Source organism: Girardinichthys multiradiatus, chromosome 5 (assembly GCF_021462225.1).
Source record: "Girardinichthys multiradiatus isolate DD_20200921_A chromosome 5, DD_fGirMul_XY1, whole genome shotgun sequence".
In the NCBI taxonomy this organism is placed as follows: Eukaryota; Metazoa; Chordata; class Actinopteri; order Cyprinodontiformes; family Goodeidae; genus Girardinichthys; species Girardinichthys multiradiatus.
Window position 1 is genome coordinate 43,052,206 of NC_061798.1, and position 22,683 is coordinate 43,074,888.

At 39.6% G+C, this 22,683-nt stretch overlaps 1 protein-coding gene across 20 annotated transcripts in view; it reads right to left on the bottom strand.

The window, feature by feature from the left end:
- The window catches only part of sorbs2a (sorbin and SH3 domain containing 2a), an 85,354-nt gene that overhangs the window by 56,058 nt on the left and 6,613 nt on the right, over positions 1 to 22,683 (bottom strand). For 5 of the 20 annotated variants that reach the window (XM_047366389.1, XM_047366390.1, XM_047366400.1 and 2 more), the window contains exons 1-2: positions 11,694 to 12,946; positions 5,775 to 5,940 (exon numbers count right to left, since the gene is read on the bottom strand). The gene's annotated coding sequence lies outside the window, so the exon portion shown is untranslated. Of the gene's footprint in view, positions 1 to 4,637; positions 4,711 to 5,774; positions 5,941 to 11,693; positions 12,953 to 22,683 lie in introns of those variants that run through there. The other 15 variants (XM_047366393.1, XM_047366395.1, XM_047366394.1 and 12 more) reach the window with 12 other exon arrangements.

Consider the following 22,683-nt stretch of genomic DNA (forward strand, 5'->3'; position numbering starts at 1 on the left):
TTAAAAGTAGAGATGTAGAGAAAATGTCTGGTGACCGCAGCTGTTTTTTCTTCTGTGAATGCACCACACCTAAACACCAGCTCAAGTAACAACTTTCTCTACAACACACATAAGGGGACTGCTGTTTTTAAAATGCTAACTGTACAAATCACTAACAAGAGAAGCTAAATCCAGATTAAAATGTCAACTTTGTAATGAGTTCCTCTTTGTTTTAACATAATAATGATACCCTGTTTTCCAGCGGCTCCTCACACTCACACAGCAATGTGACGTTGCTCCCAATATAATATTTAATGACCACTCATGACAGAGGAGAAATAATTAAAACATTTTAATTAATGTGGAATCAGCTAAAATTGGTATCAAAGTCAAAGTCAAAGCTTTATAAAAACCAGATATTGTAAATTCTAAATAATCATGTTAGACATCAGTAAAAAGCAAGTAAATATTTAAAATGATGACACAAAACCGTAATATTATAACACATTTTTACAGTGCATCTTAAAGATATGAATTTTTGTTGCCTGTATTTCTAGATGAGATAAACCATAACCAAAGTTGTTTTTTCGACATTTTGTTTAATACTTTTGAAATATTAGTTGCATTACGTGATAAAAAAAGTATAATCTTTCAAAACAGAAAAATTATGCAAAACATAATTTGAGAACTCGTTATCAATATTTAATCAGCATAATTGTATGCGCAATAATGGAGATGCATAAATCCTTTGACTGAGCATATTGCTGGGCGGTATTCCGGTTCATCTGGTATACTGGTTGTAATTTCCTCTGTGATATGAATTTATCATATACTGCGTTATAGCTGAGAAAACAGCTATAACGCTTCAACAGGCAGCAATTTATATATTACTGTTCACCGCTAGAAGTGATGCAGAGCGTTGCGTGGAACGGCACCGCCAGACGCCAGACAAGGTAGGGCTCGCTAGCTAGCCAGGTAGCATTACAATCTGTTAGCTAACAGCTGGGAGAGTCTCTGTCGCAATTGTAGGTTAAAGAACAGAAAACAGATGGCAGATAAAGAAAAGTGAGACTGGAGATTCAAAAGAAGTACTTGTGCTCAAGAGAGGAGCTGTGTCTGTAGTTTGGAAGTTTTTTGGTTATAAAAAAATCAGATGCAGACCAAAAGACTGCATATTGCAACGTTTGTCGAGCCGCCATTGCTGCCAGTGGTGGTAACACTAGCAACTTCCTCCATCACCTTAGAAGACAACATGTGTTGGAATACCAAGAATGTACACATTACTGTCATCAGGTTAGACGTCGTCAACCAATAGCGCCAGTAAAACAGTTAAGCCAAAGAGTCAGACATCGCTTGAACTGGCATTTTCTCGAGGCACTGCATATGACTGGAAAAGCAAGCGGTGGAGCGACAATATGAAGGTAGTAACAATCCACCTATGACAGTCGAGAGAGAAGGGTTCAGAGCAATGATTAAAAAGCTTCATTCCAAACCAAACTGCTATCCCAACATTACACCAACAACACCGAAGTAAACCGGAAACGGCAGTTTGCACAACAGTAGTTTACATTCAGCAACGCTTTTTCTGCAGTTTCATACTGGCTCATTCATATATTATGTAATTTTGTGGAACAAAGTAATTGATACTTTGATTCCAGCATTGATTTAAAGGCGTATAGTCCCGACAGTAAAATAAACCACAAATATATATATAGCCCATTCATGAAAAAAATAAATAAAAGTAGCAAAGTAAATAAATTCATATTCAACAAATAAGAATATATGTTCCAATGAAGATTGTTCGTCAGATTAAGAGTATATAGTCTTTATCAAAACATATAAAACATACCTTTCAAAAAGCCCACATTTTCGTATTAAAAACGTTTTTTTATTGGTCTGATGTGATATTTTAATATTAAATGTCCTGTTTTTATTACGCTGTAATAAAGGCTGGAAAACATCAGTTAGTGTACAGTTGATCTATATAATGTGTTTGACTTAATGAGTTAAGTTACTGAAATAAGTAAACTTTTCAACAATATTCTAATTTACTGAATGGGTCTGTATAGTGAAACTACCAGAATCTTAAAAAACAAAATGCTAAAAATATTTAGGTATACCTCCCAGCACTGAGTATCAAAGAAAGCACATTTAATGATCATTTTAGGGATTTTCTACTAATGTTTAATAAGTAAATGTTTCACAAGACTCACTGTCTCTGTTACATAACTTTATAAAATTCTGGCCTGGATTTGAATTTTCAGCTGCTTCCCACTCGAATAAGTAAGAAATATGTTAAAGAAAAGCAATAATTACTTTAATGCACCAACAGACGCAAACGTATCAAAGGAGTTTATCCAAAACATTGTTTTAAAGCTCTCTTTCACACGGGCACAAAGCAGTTGTTGTGAGATGCAGGGCATTTTACAAGGAATGCTTTATGAGCGCGGTGTAACTGTTCAACCAGCGTATTACTGCCACTAGTTGAACAATAGCCACCTCCAACAAAGTCTCCGTTATCGGCCTTGTTTATTCAACCTTGCCACTCATTAGTGGACCCCCCTCTGGCTGTATAAATGGACACGGGAGGTCAAATCGCTGACCCTGCATGCCCACTCACTGGCCATACTGCAAATAACAGAGGGCAGTGTGTTCTGTAGATTGCATCACAACTGCACTAACGAGCAGAGCCATCAGCCTGAGAGCACTGATGTAATTATGTAACACAATTCTTCTTGCTTGGAGTCAGGGCAGCGGGAAGGAAGAATGAATATGATGTGACAATTTGAGGGTTTATTATGTTACATTTCCAATATGGAACCTAGAATGTGGTGAGCTTATATGAGTTTGATGTTGATGAAGAGGAAGGCAAAAAAAGAAGAAAAGTGAAAAGACTCAATTGTGAAAGGGAAAATATAGGTAAACATGGGGAAATATATTTTTAAGGAAAACATGATGCAGAACAGGAAAGGAAAATAATCAAAAATGATGCAATGAATCAACTTCAAGCATATAACTTCAAGCTTGTTAAGACAATACACTAATAAAGATACAGACATAAGCAGGCAGGATCTCATTCACAAACATACAAATATAACACATAGCAGAAAGACAAATTAAAGTGATTCCTGAGTTTTTAGTTTGAACATGATGGGGCTGAGCTGCTGTTTTAACTTAGGCTTTTTTCAAATTATTGCGAGAAGGAAACAGCTGTTGCTGAATGAGAAAATTTGAAACACTATGAACTGAAAATATGGTTTTAAAGCTATATATTGCTGACAGCTGAGGACAAACACCATCAATTAATATGTTTTTCCTCTTACATTTCTAAGCACTGGCTCAATAAAAACAACAAATCACATCTACATTAAATGCTTCCTGGATAATAGAGCTGTATACCTTTTTGCAGCTGTGTTCCTAAATGTGTAACAAGTATAATAAGATGAGATCAGGTGGTTAATTATTCCGACTAGCTAGTCTGCAGCCAGCTGCCCTGCTAACAAGCTTGCTTACTTTGGTTTCAATACTGTTAACTTAAAATAAGAGATAGGTAAGCTCCCTTTGATACCCACACCATGACTGTCGTTTTTGTGACCAGGAATATTGCTAAACTTTCATTAAAGCAAGGTAAAAGTAAAGTATCCTTCTTTAAGCCAGCTGACTAGCAGCATGCAGCTACAGATCAGGGAGATATGATCCATACAGACAGAGAAAACTCTTGTCACTCCGACACTTTCTGTGTCATCTCATAAAACCCACTCGAAAACAGAACTGTTAAAAAATGCTGGTATACCCTGATAACTGACCTCTAGTGGTGACACTGTCTGATCATTTGGCACTGTATGAGTAAAGGTTAAATTACATGCGTTGTAAAAATATAGTAAAGCCTGTCACTCTTTATCAGAGTGCACATGTGCATTACGTGTTTGTAAAGACAAATTAGCAGCTTATCACATCCATGTTCCAGCATGGATCCAACATGCTAATTTCTTACATGTTTTTATGCAATGAAGAAAAAAATCTGAAGGCAAGGCAAAGAATGTGCAAAGGGAGAGGGACAATCAGCTGTGGCTAAGATTGCATCCCCCAAATATAGTCTGGATTGCTCAGGTACCAGTGTTAAGTACCGGGGATGAAGATAAGAGGAAGTCGATTAGCAGAGGTGCTATATTTACAGCCATTAGAAAGGTCCCTCTAACCTAGAAGGTGGTCAGCTGAATTTTCTTTTTATCTTATTTTGATGCCATTTGCAATATTATCATACAGACATTCATTTTTCATATTTCAGCCATATTCTTTTATTATTCAGGAGTGATTATGTAAACTAATATATCAACCACTTTGCAAAGGATTTTAGGTTTTCAGCTGCAGTGAGTTTCAACTTTCTTTCTATAAAGCCTGTAACAAGCAATTACTGTAAAGTATTATTAAAAAATACAAGTAAATTAATAAGAAATAATATTTATCTGAAAAATTCTTATACCGCATGATCTGCCAGAATTTGTGATAATAGCTGGGAAATCGATCGATCTCTACCTTACACTTGTCAGACAGCAGAGTGGAGTTCCCTGTGACGTTTAAAGAGCAGAAAGTGTTTGTGATACTGAGACATACAGGTAGGTCCATGCTATGAGCCAAGGCTGAGAACCACCACTCACTGTGTTCCCGAGGGGTCAAGGTGACATTCCACAACACCTCTGAGACTGGCCAAATGGAGGGATTGGTGCATGGCTTTTGTTGAATGAGAAATAAGAGAGCATGAAAAAAATGGGTGTAAGAAGAGACGGAAGTATGTAGAAGTGACAGAGGATGAAAATGAGACCACATGGAATAACCACAGGCAGGTAGGAGGTTAAGGGAAAGAGGTCAGGGAAGGTTTGAATCTGAAATATACTTTCTTCTTTTATCTTTTTTTCTGCTTTTTTGTGTAATTTTTTTATTTTACTTTTACTTACCTTTATTTTCTTTTTACCCATCTTTACCAATTGATTAATTTCATATTTTATAATGTCACTGACAACTTGTACAGATATACTCAGACAATGTTCAATATTTACTTAAATACAGTCTCACATAAGATCCTAAATATCATTGCTTTGTCACCCTTCTTTGTCTTTTTTTATTTATTGTTACTTTGGGGTACAAACCTAATTTTGTTGCCCTCTTCACTTATGTGGATTGGGTGACAATAACTCTTTTCTCATTCTTAAATTTATACCTAAATTTTGTCGAGTCATTTATCAAACTTTGAATTGTTTACAACTTTCCAAAGTTAATTTATTGCCTGATGCTATTTCTGAGGTGGCTGTGGAAGGAAGCACTATTTTTATTTAACACTGTTTTTCCTCGTCAACTGTCAGAAACAACAAAAAGCAAGGTCTGTAATTGTGGTTTTGCAAGGAGGAGATAAATACAATTCCCTTTTGGTATATGGGTTGTAAAATCTATTAAAATCTCCTAATTTGTATTCTCTTGCAGACATAATGAGCTTACAACAAGTAAATATAGAGATATAAAAGCTGGGGTGAGAACATATATATATATTATATAGAGGTGTGTGTGTGTGTGTGTGTGTGTATTTAGCAGAGAAAAAGTTCAGCAAACCTAATAAATGCATTAAAGTATAACAAATTTTACATTGACATGAATTAGGTGAGTTAATTGACATGCAACAAGTATGAAATATATTTTGTTTTCTGCCATGAAAATACACAAATACCAAAGAAATACAAATGTTCAGTAGCAGCAAAGCACAGGTGCGAACATCCATCAAGCACAGTAAATGCAACTCTTACCGTCATAAAACCAGACGGCTGGAAAAGGCAACACGTCAGATAAGGATGACTGTTGAGATCCAGTTCCTTCCTCTGCTGCTGTTTTTCCTTCTTTTTCCCCTCTTCTTAGGATAAGTGTGTCCTTCTGCTGTCGGCCTTTGTTTCCTGACCTTACTCCGTTTAATGCCTGGGAAGCACAGAGACAACAGAGAAGGAGAAAGTTGGAGAGAGAGAGCCAAAGAGAGAGAGGGAGTGACGGGGAAAGAGAGATCCCCATTCGGGTGAAGCAGTGATCAGATACGGCTATTTTCAGACTTAGGCATGCTTGTCTACGAAACTGGAAAGTCTCCCCCCCATCCCTTCAGTGTATACAGATGAGGGGGGGCTAAGTGACAAGGCTGACTATCTCTATTTTACCGCATATGTTATCATGCATACCTCAATGTATGTGGATGCATTTTCATATGAAGCGATTATACAGAATCACATTTTTGCATAAGGTCCAAACACGAACCCAGACACATAAATAGGTCAATCTGTAGTCAGGTAGGCATACCTCTAAAAAGTTAGAACAGAACCAGCAGGAGTCATGGGATGCAAGCTGGAGTACTTTCATACTGCTGTGTCCTTCCCAGGAATTACAGACCAGATGTAAAGTGGCCTTTTTTTCACACAAAAACCCTGTCAGGAACGTCAAACTCTTCCCACATAACTTCTTTTCTCAGTTCACTGCTTGTAGATTTACTGCTAGTTCCAAAATGGCTTACCTGGACAAGTATACATCTGATCATATGATCAGATCATACATCTAAAACATATGTCACATACAGTTTTTTTACTCTTTCTACCCATAACAACAAAGCATGCTCAGTCAGTTATATCGAGCAGTAAATATTAATACGTGTCAACCAAAACGTGTCAGTTCTAATCCTCCTGCTATGTAATCCATATAGGTATGTATATTTGGAAATGACCACACACAGGCTGAATATACACAAGAGCAGGGTCAGCCAGAAGCACCTCTAGACCACAGACTCCCTGCTATTCCCAGAATGATGATGTAACTACTGCTATTAGCATCTCATACCAAGTTCAAGCCTGGATACCTAAAACCAGTGAACCAGCTACTGTGCAACATGCTATTTGGATAACATCCATTTAAACGAGGCATGGGTCCACATGAAATTCTCATGGTTTGATAACACTGAGTAATCAGGTTATTGACACAAAAAATATAAAACAAACTTTTGAACATGATCTATTTTTATTTCAAACAAAAACAATTATTTATACTGCAGCTAAAATAATAACATGTTGATAATGAGCTATAATAATGCTACGTGTAACATTAAATGGCTGTCTGTGGTTTTTGCAACCAGAATATTTCAATACAGCTTAATTTGCTGTTGTAAATGAGAGAAATGTGTTGTAGCCTTCTTTCAGCCAGCTGACCGACAGTGTGCAAAGAAATTTAATCTTTGCTTTACGGTAGAAAACAATACATCAAGACCTCCTCTGATATCTGATGGTGTTCCCCAAGGACCTATTTTTGCCCTCCATTTTTTTTTTTTTTTTTTATAAATGAGTTTGGACAGGGACTAACTGCAGTCAAAACATGTTCGCATACACTGATGATACAATCATTGAATCACAGCATTCCTAAATCAAGCTGTGAAGCATTTCCAGAAAACATTTCAGTCAATTTAGCAATCTTTGCTGAAATTTTATTTGTTTCCAACTTAACAGAGGCTACATTTTAGAGTCACAAAGGGTTCCACAATATCAGGAAAAATAATCGCGGTACTACAGCTGATTGTCCTACTTAATATTATGGCGATTTTGCACACACTGATATTGTGATGACATTCCAACATATGCAGCTCTGCTTTTACTCATTCTTGTGACAAGACAGGTGACTTTTTCATTGTCACACCTAATGGTATAAGCACAGGGAAAAGTAGTCAGTCAGTCATCTGACTTTCTGCTATTTACTTCAGACATTCAGAGAAAACTCCAGTCAGTTTGAAACCATAACTCTTTTAAACCTTATTCCTTTATACCAGTAACCTATCCAAGTCTACTTCAAACTCAAATTCAACCAAGGAACACAGGACACAAAAAATCAGGGAGTCATAAATTAGTTCAGGAAATGAGGGTCAGTCAGAACTAAAAGGAAATTCCTAAAGTTTCAGAAATCCATTAGGCAAAGTTCAAATGGTAATTACTTTCTACATCAAAAGTGGGTAGACAAAACATCTCTTTTTGTTACAACTAATAATGATTTTCTCTGTATAGTTCCAGCTTCCGTCAGTGACTCAGTGACAGACCAAACAAAAGCAATTACTCATGAAAGTCTCAAAAACAAATATGATAGTGGCTTGTTTTTCTCCCTTTAGGTCTGATTTGTGATAAAACCACTTAACTAGCTGAGCTCAGTATTGACATGTTCCCAGCTTGTTTTAATGGATACTATATTAACCCTATATGGGTCTGCTTTCCCTTTCCCCATGAGAGAGTGATAATATTTAAATCCTGTTCACATGTGCACGACTGGAACATAAGTAACAGTTAACACTTAAGCTTGAGAAATAATTAGCTAGTCTGCAAATGACAAACCAGCATGTGGCTCCCAGGAACTTCCGGTCATGTGCTGAGGATCACAGAGGAATGGTGAAAAGCTGAAGACTGACAGGTGCTAATGACTGAATCCTGGAGCCGAAAAGATCAGGCCTATGTCAGGGGACCAATAAAGTCCTGTGAAGTCTTGACCTAAAGCCGCATAAACAACCCCAGTCTTTATCATGTAACCTCCGTGATGGTTCACAAATACCAGTGAATGAAGTTCTTTTCTCTTTCAAATCTAAATAAACTTTATAAACTTAGTCTTAGACAAGAATATATGGTTTTACTCATAAACAGATTTTCCATAATAAATAAACAAACCTAAAAATCTCAAGAAACGTACCAGGGCAAACTATTTTTGACCCACCCAAAACACTTTGACCCACCCTTTGACCTATAAGCCACTCTAGATTACAGTATTTGGGTCTCACCCATACACTTTCAACACCCAATTCATTATCAGCCTCATCAAGGCCCTGCCATTCTGAGTCAAGTAAGTGGCAGGATATAAAAAGCAGAAGATCTGCACATGGAATACATGTCACTTAAGAATACTTAAACCCTGCAGATCAAAATAAGGAAACTAGATCCTCAGAGGCACATTCTCTCCCATGTATCCTATAAACATTATGTAGTGAAGAGATACATACATATACTGACCATCAATCACGTCAAAGTGCTATGATCCCTCATTAGAAGTGTGTATTTACGCCTATATTCCGCAGCCCTTTCTGAGACAGACAGCTGCCAATTGTTGCTCTTCACATTGCATCTCACTGTGCTGCTTTCTCTCTGCCAGATACAGCCACATGGTCACAACCTGATAAACTACAGCATTAAAAGCAGCAGAGAGTAAAAAGAGAAAAGCATACACTCAAACAGGTAGGCCTCACTGAGAGTGGTATGAGGTTCCCGGAGTGATAGTGTTACACATTGTGCACCCTGTGAACCTCCCCACTCTTCCTAGTTACCTAGCATTCAAATGGATCTTGCAGATACCATCCACTACCACTGGCCTTTTTAATCCCTTCCTCATGACATCATTCTTTCATACCAGGTAACAGAAGACAACAGGGACATGTTTATATCTGTTTAACTGAAGACACACAGGTCAAAAGATGAAAGAGGACAAAGCGTTTTAAAGTCTTTGCATTATCTGCCTGTAGGTTTTAGGGTTGATTTTAAGCTGTTTTTAATGATTTATTAAATCCTTAATCGTCTTAGTCCCACATATTTATCAGATTTGCTTTTATTCCACAAACCATCAAGATACTTTTGGTCATCTTAAAAAAAGGTCTCCTGACAAAACCAACAGAAAAACAGTAAGGTTATTTTTTTATTACAGCCCTCAACCGTGGAACAGCGAATTCAGAGGGAAGCTGACAATGTTGACGTTTCTAAAAGCAAACATATGTTATATATTTATATTTATTCCTAATTTAACCTTATCTTAGGTTTATTTTAATCTATGATTTAATTGCACTTTTAGTTCGCATTTATAATAATTTTAACTTTCACTATAGTATTTATTATGCTCACTTTCTTTTTTTAAGATAAATGAAGTCTTATACCAGTTTTCAGATTTGAATGTAGATTTTAGTTTAATATAATGTTCATTTTTTATCCTCTGTGTAATTGTTTATCTTATTTTTAACACCCTCATCAGGATTTTACTATACAGGCTCCTGAGTCTTTGTAGGTCTACATCTAGAGTCTCTTCTTCATCTTCAATACTACCCCTGGTCAGCTAGAGTTTGTGTGTGATAATCTGGAGTATAGTTTATCTGTATTTACAAAAAATATTTAAAATAAAACTGTAAACATGATTTAAATACTTCTGTTTAAAACAAACTGAGAAGCAGTTATTTGAAGTCTCGCTGCTAAAAAAACATAATATTCATTATTTCAGTTACACTATAGCATTCAATAACATGTATTTATTTTTATTTTGGTACACAGACTTAAGCAAAATATAGAATAAACTCCTGCTAAATTTAGCAGTTCTGAAGTGCTGAAGCACAAATGTACCATGCTGATATTAGCCGATTCATTTTTCAGGGAATGGGTAGATAATGTAGATGGCTGCCTAACATGCTGTTAAGCAGCCAACTACATACTCTACCTATTCCCCAAAGCTATGGTGATAAAACAGCATAAGCTTAGTTTCCACACCATCACTCTTTATATTTTATTAAGACGAAAAACAGCCAAATTCATCTTTCTTGAAACCAAGGAGAAAAGTGTAGTTGCCTTCCTTCAGCCAGGTGACAAGTGGTGCCCAGCAACAGGTGGGGAAGGGGAAACTTTGTATTCTATGCTCAATACAGCTGGAGAAAAGTCTGATCAGCGTTCGGTCTGTAGTTTGCGTGTCACCGGAGGCTCTCAATCAGCTATTTTTGCTGACACTTTTGTAGATGTGTCAGCTAAACTTTTAGACTTTTTCCAAGTGTTGTGATAATTTTTTGTGTTTTCTTTTGTAATTGTGGTGTATTGTTTGTTTATTACTTTTCATTACTGTTTTGTCTTCTGTAAAACACTTGTTATCCTCATTCTGTATAAAAGAATGCTATATAGAGACTAACTGATTATTTAATTTTAAAATAATAAACTAATGCGGATTTACCTTTTCTCTGGAAAGGTGTGAGAACAATATATACTGCACACCTAATTGGTGGAAAATTATTGAACATGTTAGAATCGCAGCATGTTTACCTTTCTTATTTTACAGAACAAAATCTGATTTGCCTTGTTTCCTCCTTCCTTTTTTGGCCTAAAAGCACAAGATAGCCTTGCATATACCTGCATACTAGCAGTAGTCATACAATAAAGTCAAAATACAGTTCACCTACCCCATCCACATGCCACATTAATAGACTGCACCATTGTGTGAATCCAAGCTAACAATAAAGATTATCCCCAGCGTTTGGGATGTGGGTTAAACTTGAATATTTCAGTTAATGTTTACAAACACCAGACTTGTTCAGTTCACGTCCCTCTCTTATTCTTATAGATTTTAAGCTCAGCAATTAGAAGCTTGTGCTTGCAGCTTTCTCCATCTTCCTGACCGCATATTTCCCTGATGCACAGGCAGCAGAAACAATCCACTGGAATGCACATTTATGAAAACGACAGAACCAACCGCATCCCGACCCAGCTCCCTCGGTTTTTAGCTATAACAGGGCAATTGTTGTCAGCTACGCCTTTAAAGACACTCAAAGTGTCTCGTTTAGCCTGCTCAAAAATACAGCTCAGTCCCGAGTCTGGTCCGTTGCAGCCTATACGAGCGTTAACAACATAGTTGAAACGGTGCACAGATACCTTAAAGAGACTGCTTCGTAGTCAGCTGTGGTGATTAAAAACTTCTCACTTCGACAGGCGGAGGGGCGACACACGCTCAGCGAGCCGGGGTATGCATCCGTGTGATGAAACTATACACCTGTTTTTCAAAGCTGTCCGCAGCTAACTAAAGCATAGCTCCTTCTCTCTGTCTCTCTCTCTCTCTCTCTCTCTGTCATGCGGGCTGCGAAGCGGGGGGTGCTGGTCAACGGGCCAGGGAAAATGAGGCGAGGAAACCTGTCGTAACCCGTTTTCTCACCAAACAAATGCAGTACCTATCGGAACGGTAACACTTTAACACCGCATGCCTCTTCTTCTAGGCTGATGCGCCAGCCCCACCGTGGTACTGATAAACTCTGCCGAGCCACCCACGTCCAGAAATGGTCAGGATGTTCCGTTTCCGTTTGGTTATTAAGTGAATGATGCCGGGGCTTCGTGCGCAAAATGGCCACTGTTATTTTCATTCAGCAGCTGACAACCGCGAGCTTCTCATTGGGCCACCGTGTAGCCATGGCAACCCCCGCGGTTCAATCAGTGCTGGCAGAGGACACAGGCCTGTGTATGGCTCTCTGACAGGAAAGTAACACTTCGCCTTCTACTCCCACAAAGGACAAACAACGGCTGACCTCATATTGTGTATGAGGTTATGTGGAGGCTAGCATAAAATATTATCGTCAGCATAATGCTGTGGATCGCTTGGAATAAACAAAAGCTCTTGCTACCAGTTCTTTCACATTTCAAAGGAAGTGTGAAGCTGTAGTTAAATCAGAAATAAGGTGAATATCTTTGTGGAGAATATCATTTGAGTGGGACTGCATGTTTCTTTGTCAAAAGGAATGTCAGGATGCTTGTTGGGTTTGCATGCCGGTTAATTGTGCTCAGCTTACACAACTCAGGTTTCAAAAGTTGTTCAAATCCTAACTGCAATCAAAAGCTTTCTTCTTCTCTAAACGCCAAATTTCTGGAGTGTACAACTAGAGTTGTTTTGTCAATAGTCCCTCCCTCCTGAACTGTTGGTCTCTCCAGACCCCCAGAGTTACTATGGTTCTCTATGGTTCTTCTCCGAGTAATGTTGTCTTTGACTATCCTATTGATTTAGGCAAATGGCCATGCCTTGAAAGTTTTGTACCACACTCTATCCATATTCAAATGATTTATTGAACAGCTCTCCATGGAATGTTCAAAACCTTGGAATATTGTTTCATGACGTACCCCTTCATTAAACCTCTCCATAACATTAGCCCCAATCTGTCTGGTGTGCTTTTCGGTTTTCCTGATGATGTTTATTCACCCATTTCCTCTAACAAAGAGTTCCACAAAATTTTATTTGGGGGGTATCAGAGTGCACGGAATGAATGCAAATATCAACTACTCGTACTCGTACTCGTCATCTTCCGCTTATCCGGCACCGGGTCGCGGGGGCGGCAGAGACACCCAGATGTCCCTCTCCCCAGACACCTCCTCCAGCTCCTCCGGGGGGAGCCCAAGGCGTTCCCAGGCCAGCCAAGAGACATAGTCCCTCCAGCGTGTCCTGGGTCGTCCCCTGGGCCTCTTCCCGGTGGGACGTGCCTGGAACACCTCCCGAGGAAGGAGTCCTGGAGGCATCTGGTATACAGGTCCTTCTCAAAATATTAGCATATTGTGATAAAGTTCATTATTTTCCATAATGTCATGATGAAAATGTAACATTCATATATTTTAGATTCATTGCACACTAACTGCAATATTTCAGGTCTTTTATTGTCTTAATACGGATGATTTTGGCATACAGCTCATGAAAACCCAAAATTCCTATCTCACAAAATTAGCATATCATTAAAAGGGTCTCTAAACGAGCTATGAACCTAATCATCTGAATCAACGAGTTAACTCTAAACACCTGCAAAAGATTCCTGAGGCCTTTAAAACTCCCAGCCTGGTTCATCACTCAAAACCCCAATCATGGGTAAGACTGCCGACCTGACTGCTGTCCAGAAGGCCACTATTGACACCCTCAAGCAAGAGGGTAAGACACAGAAAGAAATTTCTGAACGAATAGGCTGTTCCCAGAGTGCTGCATCAAGGCACCTCAGTGCAGTCTGTGGGAAGGAAAAAGTGTGGCAGAAAACGCTGCACAACAAGAAGAGGTGACTGGACCCTGAGGAAGATTGTGGAGAAGGGCCGATTCCAGACCTTGGGGGACCTGCGGAAGCAGTGGACTGAGTCTGGAGTAGAAACATCCAGAGCCACCGTGCACAGGCGTGTGCAGGAAATGGGCTACAGGTGCCGCATTCCCCAGGTCAAGCCACATTTGAACCAGAAACAGCGGCAGAAGCGCCTGACCTGGGCTACAGAGAAGCAGCACTGGACTGTTGCTCAGTGGTCCAAAGTACTTTTTTTGGATGAAAGCAAATTCTGCATGTCATTCGGAAATCAAGGTGCCAGAGTCTGGAGGAAGACTGGGGAGAAGGAAATGCCAAAATGCCAGAAGTCCAGTGTCAAGTACCCACAGTCAGTGATGGTCCGGGGTGCCGTGTCAGCTGCTGGTGTTGGTCCACTGACCTGAACCCCATAGAGAATCTGTGGGATATTGTGAAGAGAACGTTGAGAGACTCAAGACCCAACACTCTGGATGAGCTAAAGGCTGCTATCGAAGCATCCTGGGCCTCCATAAGACCTCAGCAGTGCCACAGGCTGATTGCCTCCATGCCACGCCGCATTGAAGCAGTCATTTCTGCAAAAGGATTCCCAACCAAGTATTGAGTGCATAACTGTACATGATTATTTGAAGGTTGACGTTTTTTGTATTAAAAACACTTTTCTTTTATTGGTCAGATGAAATATGCTAATTCTGTGAGATAGGAATTTTGGGTTTTCATGAGCTGTATGCCAAAATCATCCGTATTAAGACAATAAAAGACCTGAAATATTTCAGTTAGTGTGCAATGAATTTAAAATATATGAATGTTAAATTTTCATCATTACATTATAGAAAATAATTAACTTTATCACAATATGCTAATTTTTTGAGAAGGACCTGTATATCCGGGATCTTGTTCTTTCGGTCATGACCCAAAGTTCATGGCCATAGGTGAGGGTAGGAATGTAGACCAACCGGTAAATCGAGAGCTTCACTTTTCGGCTCAGCTCTCTTCACCACAACGGACTGGCACAGCGCCCCCATTACTGCGGCAGCCACACCGATCCGTCTGTCGATCTCCCGCTGCATTCTTCCCGTCACTCGTGAACAAGACCCCGAGATACTTGAACTCCTCCACTTGAGGCAGGAACTCCCCTCCAACCTGAAGAGGACAAGCCACCCTTTTCCAGTCGAGTACCATGGCCTCTGACTTGGAGGAACTGATCTTCATCCCAGCCGTTGGGGCCCTTAGAAATCCTGTCCATAAAAGTTATGAACAGGACCGGTTATTGAAGTTGAAAACTGTGTTTCATATATTTTGACTTCCAGTTTACAAATATTTACAAATACATGTGACTTTGTGTTGGTCTATTAAAACAATCCCAATAAAATACATTGGCGTTTGCGGTTGTGCCATGAAACTTGTAGGGTGTGTAAACTTTTGCAAGACACCATATTTGTCTTTTAATCCAAAGCTATTCAACTGCCATTTTTGCTGTAAAGTCAACTGCTGTTGTAAGCTAAATGCCACAAATGAAATTAGGGGTTATGTCTTAAATTGTGGACCAGAGATTAAATTTTTTTTGTTTTTCATCAGTTAGATGACCCACAATTAGATGTTCGATGGGATGATTATAATATATTCCTTTGAATCTGTCTCCTCACATCCACAGACCTGTAAAAAAATATTTACAGACTGGATCCAGTACCTTATAGTGAATAATAGATATTCTGCACTTATGCCAGCAAATGTATCCTTTACACCGCAAAGAGACAGCATGTTTCTGTTGTTATATCTATAATATTGTGTGATAAGCCAATATATGTCTGTCTCTGTCTTTTGCTATCCTTTTGTCTGAATGTATATCCTTTTCAGAACACAATTCAGTCTTTGATGAATACAATTATTGTCAATGCTGTGTACCAAATAAAACTATGTATATATATTTAAAAAAATGTATCAATTATTTAGTTGATTGTGTAACAGTCACACATCAACATACATCAAAGCCCCTAATTAGTTTTTAAATAAAGTTTAAATTTTATTTGATGTGATAATATTTAAATTATCAAATGTCTTGCTTGGAATCATTAACCTGCCATTTTTAAATCTGCATATTAATTCGACAGACATTAATTTTGGAGATGCACTATAAAAATTGGTGGGGAACGGGACAATATTTAGCTAGACTGTTTGGTTGGACAATCAAATATTTTACTGATCACTAAATGCACCATACCGAAGTGCTACCAGGTTATGGTAACAGCACTCTTAGGTAGGGAAGTTGCTCAGCAAGTAGACAATACTTATCTGTCATGGGAAAGTTTGACTAAACCCGCAAAGGGCCAAACTGTCCCTAAATCAACAGATACCAGAAAAGCTATTATACAGGGTATTACAGCAAAGCAGATCTATTTTACTAATATGAGCTTCCAAATGCTGTCTGGCATGAAAAATACAAGATTTAGGAATAATGGCAGCTTTTTGGAAATTTCATGATAAAAGTAAGGGTCCCCGTTTTAGGGAATACACACAAAGACGGATGTTTAAATTTAGTAATGCCAACTGTGGATATAAGATGCTAAAGGCAGTTTAAAACGTTAACCCTGTAAACATTTTATTTCTGTCTTAATAAATTAAAATCCTGTTTTATATCATCTGATCTCTAACACAGTGTGATGTCACTTCTGCTCATAATATCAATGACTATAGCATGGTAGGAAGGATAAAAATAAATATTTTGATTGTTGTTTGAAGGTTTTACAAAAAGAGGAGATCAGAAACTGGCCAGAAATCTTTAAATGGTGCATTTGTATAAACTGTAAATATCTGTTTGAAAGCTAAACCTGTGCAGAATCAACATAGGCAATCCTCTCTTATCGTGCCCATCAAGGGCCCTTTCCTCTGTCAACTTTAAAGGTGCACAAATTTAGAATGTTATTGATAGCTGACCTTTGCGAAGTGTCACCAGAACCACATCTGTGGGTGTGTGTGGATGCATACATGTTTTGGTGAATGTGCGTGTACACATGCCTGCGTGCATTTGGTCTTTCATCGCCGCTCTTGTGTGCAGAATATATGGTCTTTACTGAAACTTGTCAAGGGATGCCCTTTATAGCTCGTATGTTATCCGTAGACATGCTATCAGCGTTGCATTTTTAGGGCCTGAGTATATGATGAAGACACATTATGTCTGGCATGCAAAGATCCGTGGGTGATAAAGGTGTAGACATACAAAAAGCAGAGCAGAAGATCATGTGCATGTACATTTCTGGAAAAGTAGTCAGGTTTGCAAGGCCACCTCACAGAAATATATTTTTGTAGTCAAGAAAGGGAGGGAGGGGTTACCATCATGTGTCATTCATTTAGGGAATTGTGGTGTTGACATGAGTGCCACCCAAAAGCTGACCTCGGATACATTATGCACCAAGTTTTACCATGGATGTGACACTAAAACATAATAGGTCACACAGAGTATCTGAATATAAGCAAAGCCTTAATCCACTAATATTTATGCAGCAGTTCTTCCCTTTGGTAGCATCCACTTCATGTCTGCAATTATCTGATCTCCAACCCTATCAAAGCACACTCCAAGAATAGCCCTAGAATTAAGGACTGTGGCCTGGCACATTGAGCTGGTGAAAATAACTTATTTATCTTAGCAGTGGCACTCTCTCACCTCTTTCCACTGTTGCCTTCCAAAGAGAACCACATTTGGAACAGCTGATACAAAGGCCAACTCATCTGGTCAATGTTGAAGAAGCACTTCGGTGCTGAATGTGTGGCTGGCAGCTGAGTACAGGAGGACATTGTCAGGTAATGACATCATGGTTATTTCACCTCCATTCCAGGCATGCTTTGATGTCTAAGAGCTGACCAGGTGAAATGTCTGAGCAGATCTGAAAGAAGAGACTGACGCTTGATCCTACAGTACCTCTTTATTTAGCACTGCCAAGGAAGTTAATGTATTTGTTTTATTTAACCCTTTTTTGTTATTATTGTCATCCTGTTTTCTTCTGTTGTACAGGTACAGCTCAGTAAATTAGTATATAATCAACACTAAGTGATGTATTTGAATTGTTTATTGTTGCACTTTTTATCCCCAAATTCTGAAATCCCAAATTCAGTTTCTCACAAAATTTGGATTTTGTCAATGCAGAAATGTGTGGAGGGTGTCTTCAAGATAACTGTCTAGTCAGCATTATTCCCAATAATTATCAAATATAGAATAAATACATATATAATAAACAAGTTTCACATTCTTAATTGAATTGCTAAAATTAACTTTTCAGTGACTAATTCATTCAGATACCCTAGAGTTCTAATTGATTTAACCCTCAATCACACATTCTCTCTTAAGTAAACCAATTTCTTTCAATCTCTGCTTAAGTTTGTCTAAACTTGTATCACCAAAACCGACAAGGGTTGTCCAGCAGCTGTCACTCATTTACAAAGTTGCAGTTTACTTTAGAAACCCACGACTGTGGCCTTTACTGCCCTTCACTATGAATCAGGGTCAACACTGGCCTGTGAAAATGCCGGTGTCAGCCACGACTCAACTTTATGAAAAGCTGGAGCAGCACTGTTGTGACACATGACTGTGAAACGCTGACACAAGAAAGAAAAAAATGTAAATAATGTGAAGAATAATAGTGTGAATGTGCAGACAGAAACTATAAAATAAACTGAAAGACAAGAAAAAAAGCTTTAACTGAGACATGGTGACATTATTTGTTTTGATCCAAATCTGAACATGATGACTTCACTGTAACTTGCGACTACAAGAAATAATCATTAAAGCCATTTAAAAAATAACTGATAGAAAACATTTCAGAGAGGTGTTTATCGCTATCATGTTAGCATCATTCTACTGCTACACCCTGACAAATATTCTTCACATTAGCTTTACTTGTAATACAACATTTTAATTGATTAGACTGGGGACATTATCGGGCGGTGGAAGGAGTACTTCAAGGATCTCCTCAATCCTGCCATCATGCATTCCCTGGTGGAAACAGAGGCTGGGGACTCGGGGTTGGACTCTTTCATCACCCAGGCTGAAGTCACCGAGGTGGTTAAAAAGCTCCATGGTGGCAGGGCTTCAGGGTTGGATGAGATCCGCCTTGAGTACCTCAAGTCTTTGGATGTTGCGAGGCTGTCATGGTTGACACGCCTCTTCAACATTGCGTGGCGGACGGGGACAGTGCCTTTGGATTGGCAGACTGGGGTGGTGGTCCCCCTACATAAGAAGGGTGACCGGAAGGTGTGTTCCAACTACAGGGGGATCACACTCCTCAGCCTCCCTGGTAAGGCCTACGCCAGGGAATTGGAGAGGAGAGTCCGGCCGATGGTCGAACCTCGGCTTCAGGAGGAGCAGTGTGGTTTTCGTCCCAGCCATGGAACACTGGACCAGCTCTATACCCTCTACAGGGTACTCGAGGGTTCATGGGAGTTTGCCCAACCGGTTCACATGTGTTTTGTGGACCTGGAGAAAGCATTCGACTGTGTCCCTCGTGATGCCCTGTGGGGGTGCTCCAGGAGTATGGAATTGGGGGCCCTTTACTAGGGGCCATCCAATCTCTGTACAAGCGGAGCAGGAGTTTGGTTTGCATTGCCGGCACTAAGTCGGACCTGTTAGACTCCGGCAGGGCTGCCCTTTGTCACCGGTCCTGTTCATAACTTTTATGGACAGGATTTCTAGGCGCAGCCAAGGGCCAGAGGGGGTCTGGTTTGGGGACCAGAGGATTTCGTCTCTTCTTTTTGCAGATGACGTGGTCCTGCTGGCCCCCTCTAGCCAAGACCTACAGCATGCACTGGGGCGGTTCGCAGCCGTGTGTGAAGTGGCTGGGATGAAGATCAGCTTCTCCAAGTCCGAGGCCATAGTTCTCGACCGGAAAAGGGTGGCTTGTCCTCTTCAGGTTGGAGGGGAGTTCCTGCCTCAAGTGGAGGAGTTCAAGTATCTCGGGATCTTGTTCACGAGTGAGGGAAGAATGCAGTGGGAGATCGACAGACGGATCGGTGCGGCTGCCACAGTAATGGGGGCGCTGTGCTGGTCCGTTGTGGTGAAGAGGGAGCTGAGCCGAAAAGCAAAGCTTTCGATTTACGTTCATATGACCGAAAGAAAGAGATCCCGGATACAAGCGGCAGAAATGAGCTTCCTCCGTAGGGTGGCCGGGCACTCCCTTAGAGATAGGGTGAGGAGCTCGGCCATCCGGGAGGGGCTCGGAGTAGAGCCGCTGCTCCTCCACATCGAGAGGAGCCAGTTGAGGTGGCTCGGGCATCTATACCGGATGCCTCCTGGACGCCTTCCTCGGGAGGTGTTCCAGGCACATCCCACCGGGAGGAGGCCCAGGGGACGGCCCAGGACACGCTGGAGGGACTATGTCTCTCGGCTGGCCTGGGAACGCCTTGGGCTCCCCCCGGAGGAGCTGGAGGAGGTGTCTGGGGAGAGGGACGTCTGGGTGTCTCTGCTGAGTCTGCCGCCCCCGCGACCCGGTCCCGGATAAAGCGGAAGACGACGAGTACGAGTACGAGTAATTGATTATCTCAATATTTATTGTCATCAGGGTTTTTGGTTGTCTCAGAGTTTTGTTATATATGCGGCTAGACAACTAATAATGTGCTTCATCATCAAATTGAGACATAAGGGACTTGAATCCATGTGAAGTTAATATTAGTTGCTTTTTAAATGTTTTTAAATTACAAGTAATGAAATGTTTCTGTGCATGTTTGGTAGAAAGTTATACCACCAAGTGGGGCCCGTGGGGGCAAAGGCCAGAAAATCTCCTGGCCTTCCACTTGCTTGCACTGGTTAGATTTTATTGTATTTATTGTAAATAAACACAAGGGCAAATATTATATTTTAAAACCTAAAAGTATAAAATATATATTATAGTAAGTAATTCCATTGTTGTTCAAAGCAGAAAAGCGATGATCAATATTCACATAATGTTTGAATTATCTCACCCAATATTAGACTAGTGGCTACCGAATTAAGAAAAAATCCCCCAAAATTGACTGGAGGTTTTTTAACACCAGAGTTTATGAGACTAATTAATTTTAGGTGTACTTTGTGTAAATGAACAAATGGTAAAACACTAAAATCCAGAAATATTGTTAATGTATTTATTTGGCAATGCTCCTCTACAAGAGAAAAAATGTGGCTATATTTTACAGAGAATAAATTCTAATATATTTAGAGATATGCCCACAAGGTATTTTAGAGGCAGTCTGGACATTCCCATCCTCAGCCTAGTTAGTACTGAGCCAACTTCCTACAAAATTAAATATATGTTGTTACCCTTCTCTGAATGTAAAGGATTTAATCTGACTCCCTGACCTCCCAGACGACATCTCTGCTTATCAGGTCATGAACAAAAGTGAGATTAGATTGGACTTCCTGCAGTGTAGTTACCTCTTCATGTTTCCCACATATGTCTTTCAAACGCATTCTTGCTGGAAATCATTTCTAATATTACTTTGTGCTTCATACTCCTCAGTGCCCTTCGCTTTGGAGACACCAGCCCTCTCCTGTGGGAGTACTCAACGGACCGATAAGTGGTGTTGTGACTGATGAAATGTTGCATGACTTGCTGCTGATGCATTGTCTGCCACCATGCTCTTCAATAAAGCAGGGGTGTTTAAAGTGTCTTAGGCATCTATTGCTGAAACATTAAAGGGTCAAGCTGTCTTCAAAGTAAAGTTTAGATAAAATCTGAAAGTAGTTATAAAAAAAACATCCATGGATGTCCACTGTTTGGAGAACTGGAAGGCTGCCTTATTTCAATAACAGTCATTTTTTTCTTGTAATTTACTTGAGGAATGAGTTCATCTGCTTCAGACTAATATCTAATAATAATGTCAGCTTGTGTGCTGGAATCTGATGAGAAAAAATAGAGAAAGTGTATATACAGGAGCTGTAGAAGACTTAACAGCAACAGAACAGGGAGACAAGCAAGGTGACCTTTGACTTTTCCTTATTTTTGCAATGTTACAGTCACAAACATCAATGTCCTTTATTGGGCATTTATGTGATTTCTTCAGCAGGGACAGGGAAGCATGCCCTAATGACAGGGGCAGGTGGACAAAGCTAAATGCAGAGCAATCCTGGAGGATGATTCTAAAGACTTGAGACTGAGGTGGAGGTTCACCTTCCAGCTGGAGAAAGAAACCAAACATACAGTCAGAGCCACACTCGAATATTTTAGATCAAAGCATTTTCATGTCTTACAATGGCCAAATCAAAGTCCAGACCTAAATCCAGCTGAGAATGTGTAGCAAGAGTTAGAAATTAATGTTCTGAGATGCTCTCCATTCAGTGTGAATGAGTTTGAGCCATTTTGCAAAGAAGAATAGGTAGATTTCTGTCTCTTGATGTGCAAAGCAGACATATGTACCCCCAAAACCTTGCAGCTGTAACTGCAGCAAAAAGTGGTTTTACAAGCAGTTTCTTGGGGGGTGGGGCTGAATACAAATGAACAAGATACTTTTTCAATTTTAACTTGCAAAGGAATGTTTCCTTCCTAATAATGCACTGCTTTGTGTTTTCTGTGACATGAAAACCCAATAAAATACATTAAAGTTGTGGTTGTGACATAACAAAATGTGATAAAACTCAAAGCTTATAAATACCATTTTAGGCACCACAGTTCTATAGCCTCTGAGTTCATTGCTGTCTTTTTAAGCTCTTAGCTGGGATTTCTGGCCTTTAATTCACCCTTCATTTCTGATGAAGATGAGATAACCTCGTTTAGAATAAAACAGTACTGCTTTTTATCACAAACCGGATTACTTTATTAATAATAATAACACGTAATATCTGTGTCTGCAGAAAAGCTCAAAGATGTATATTT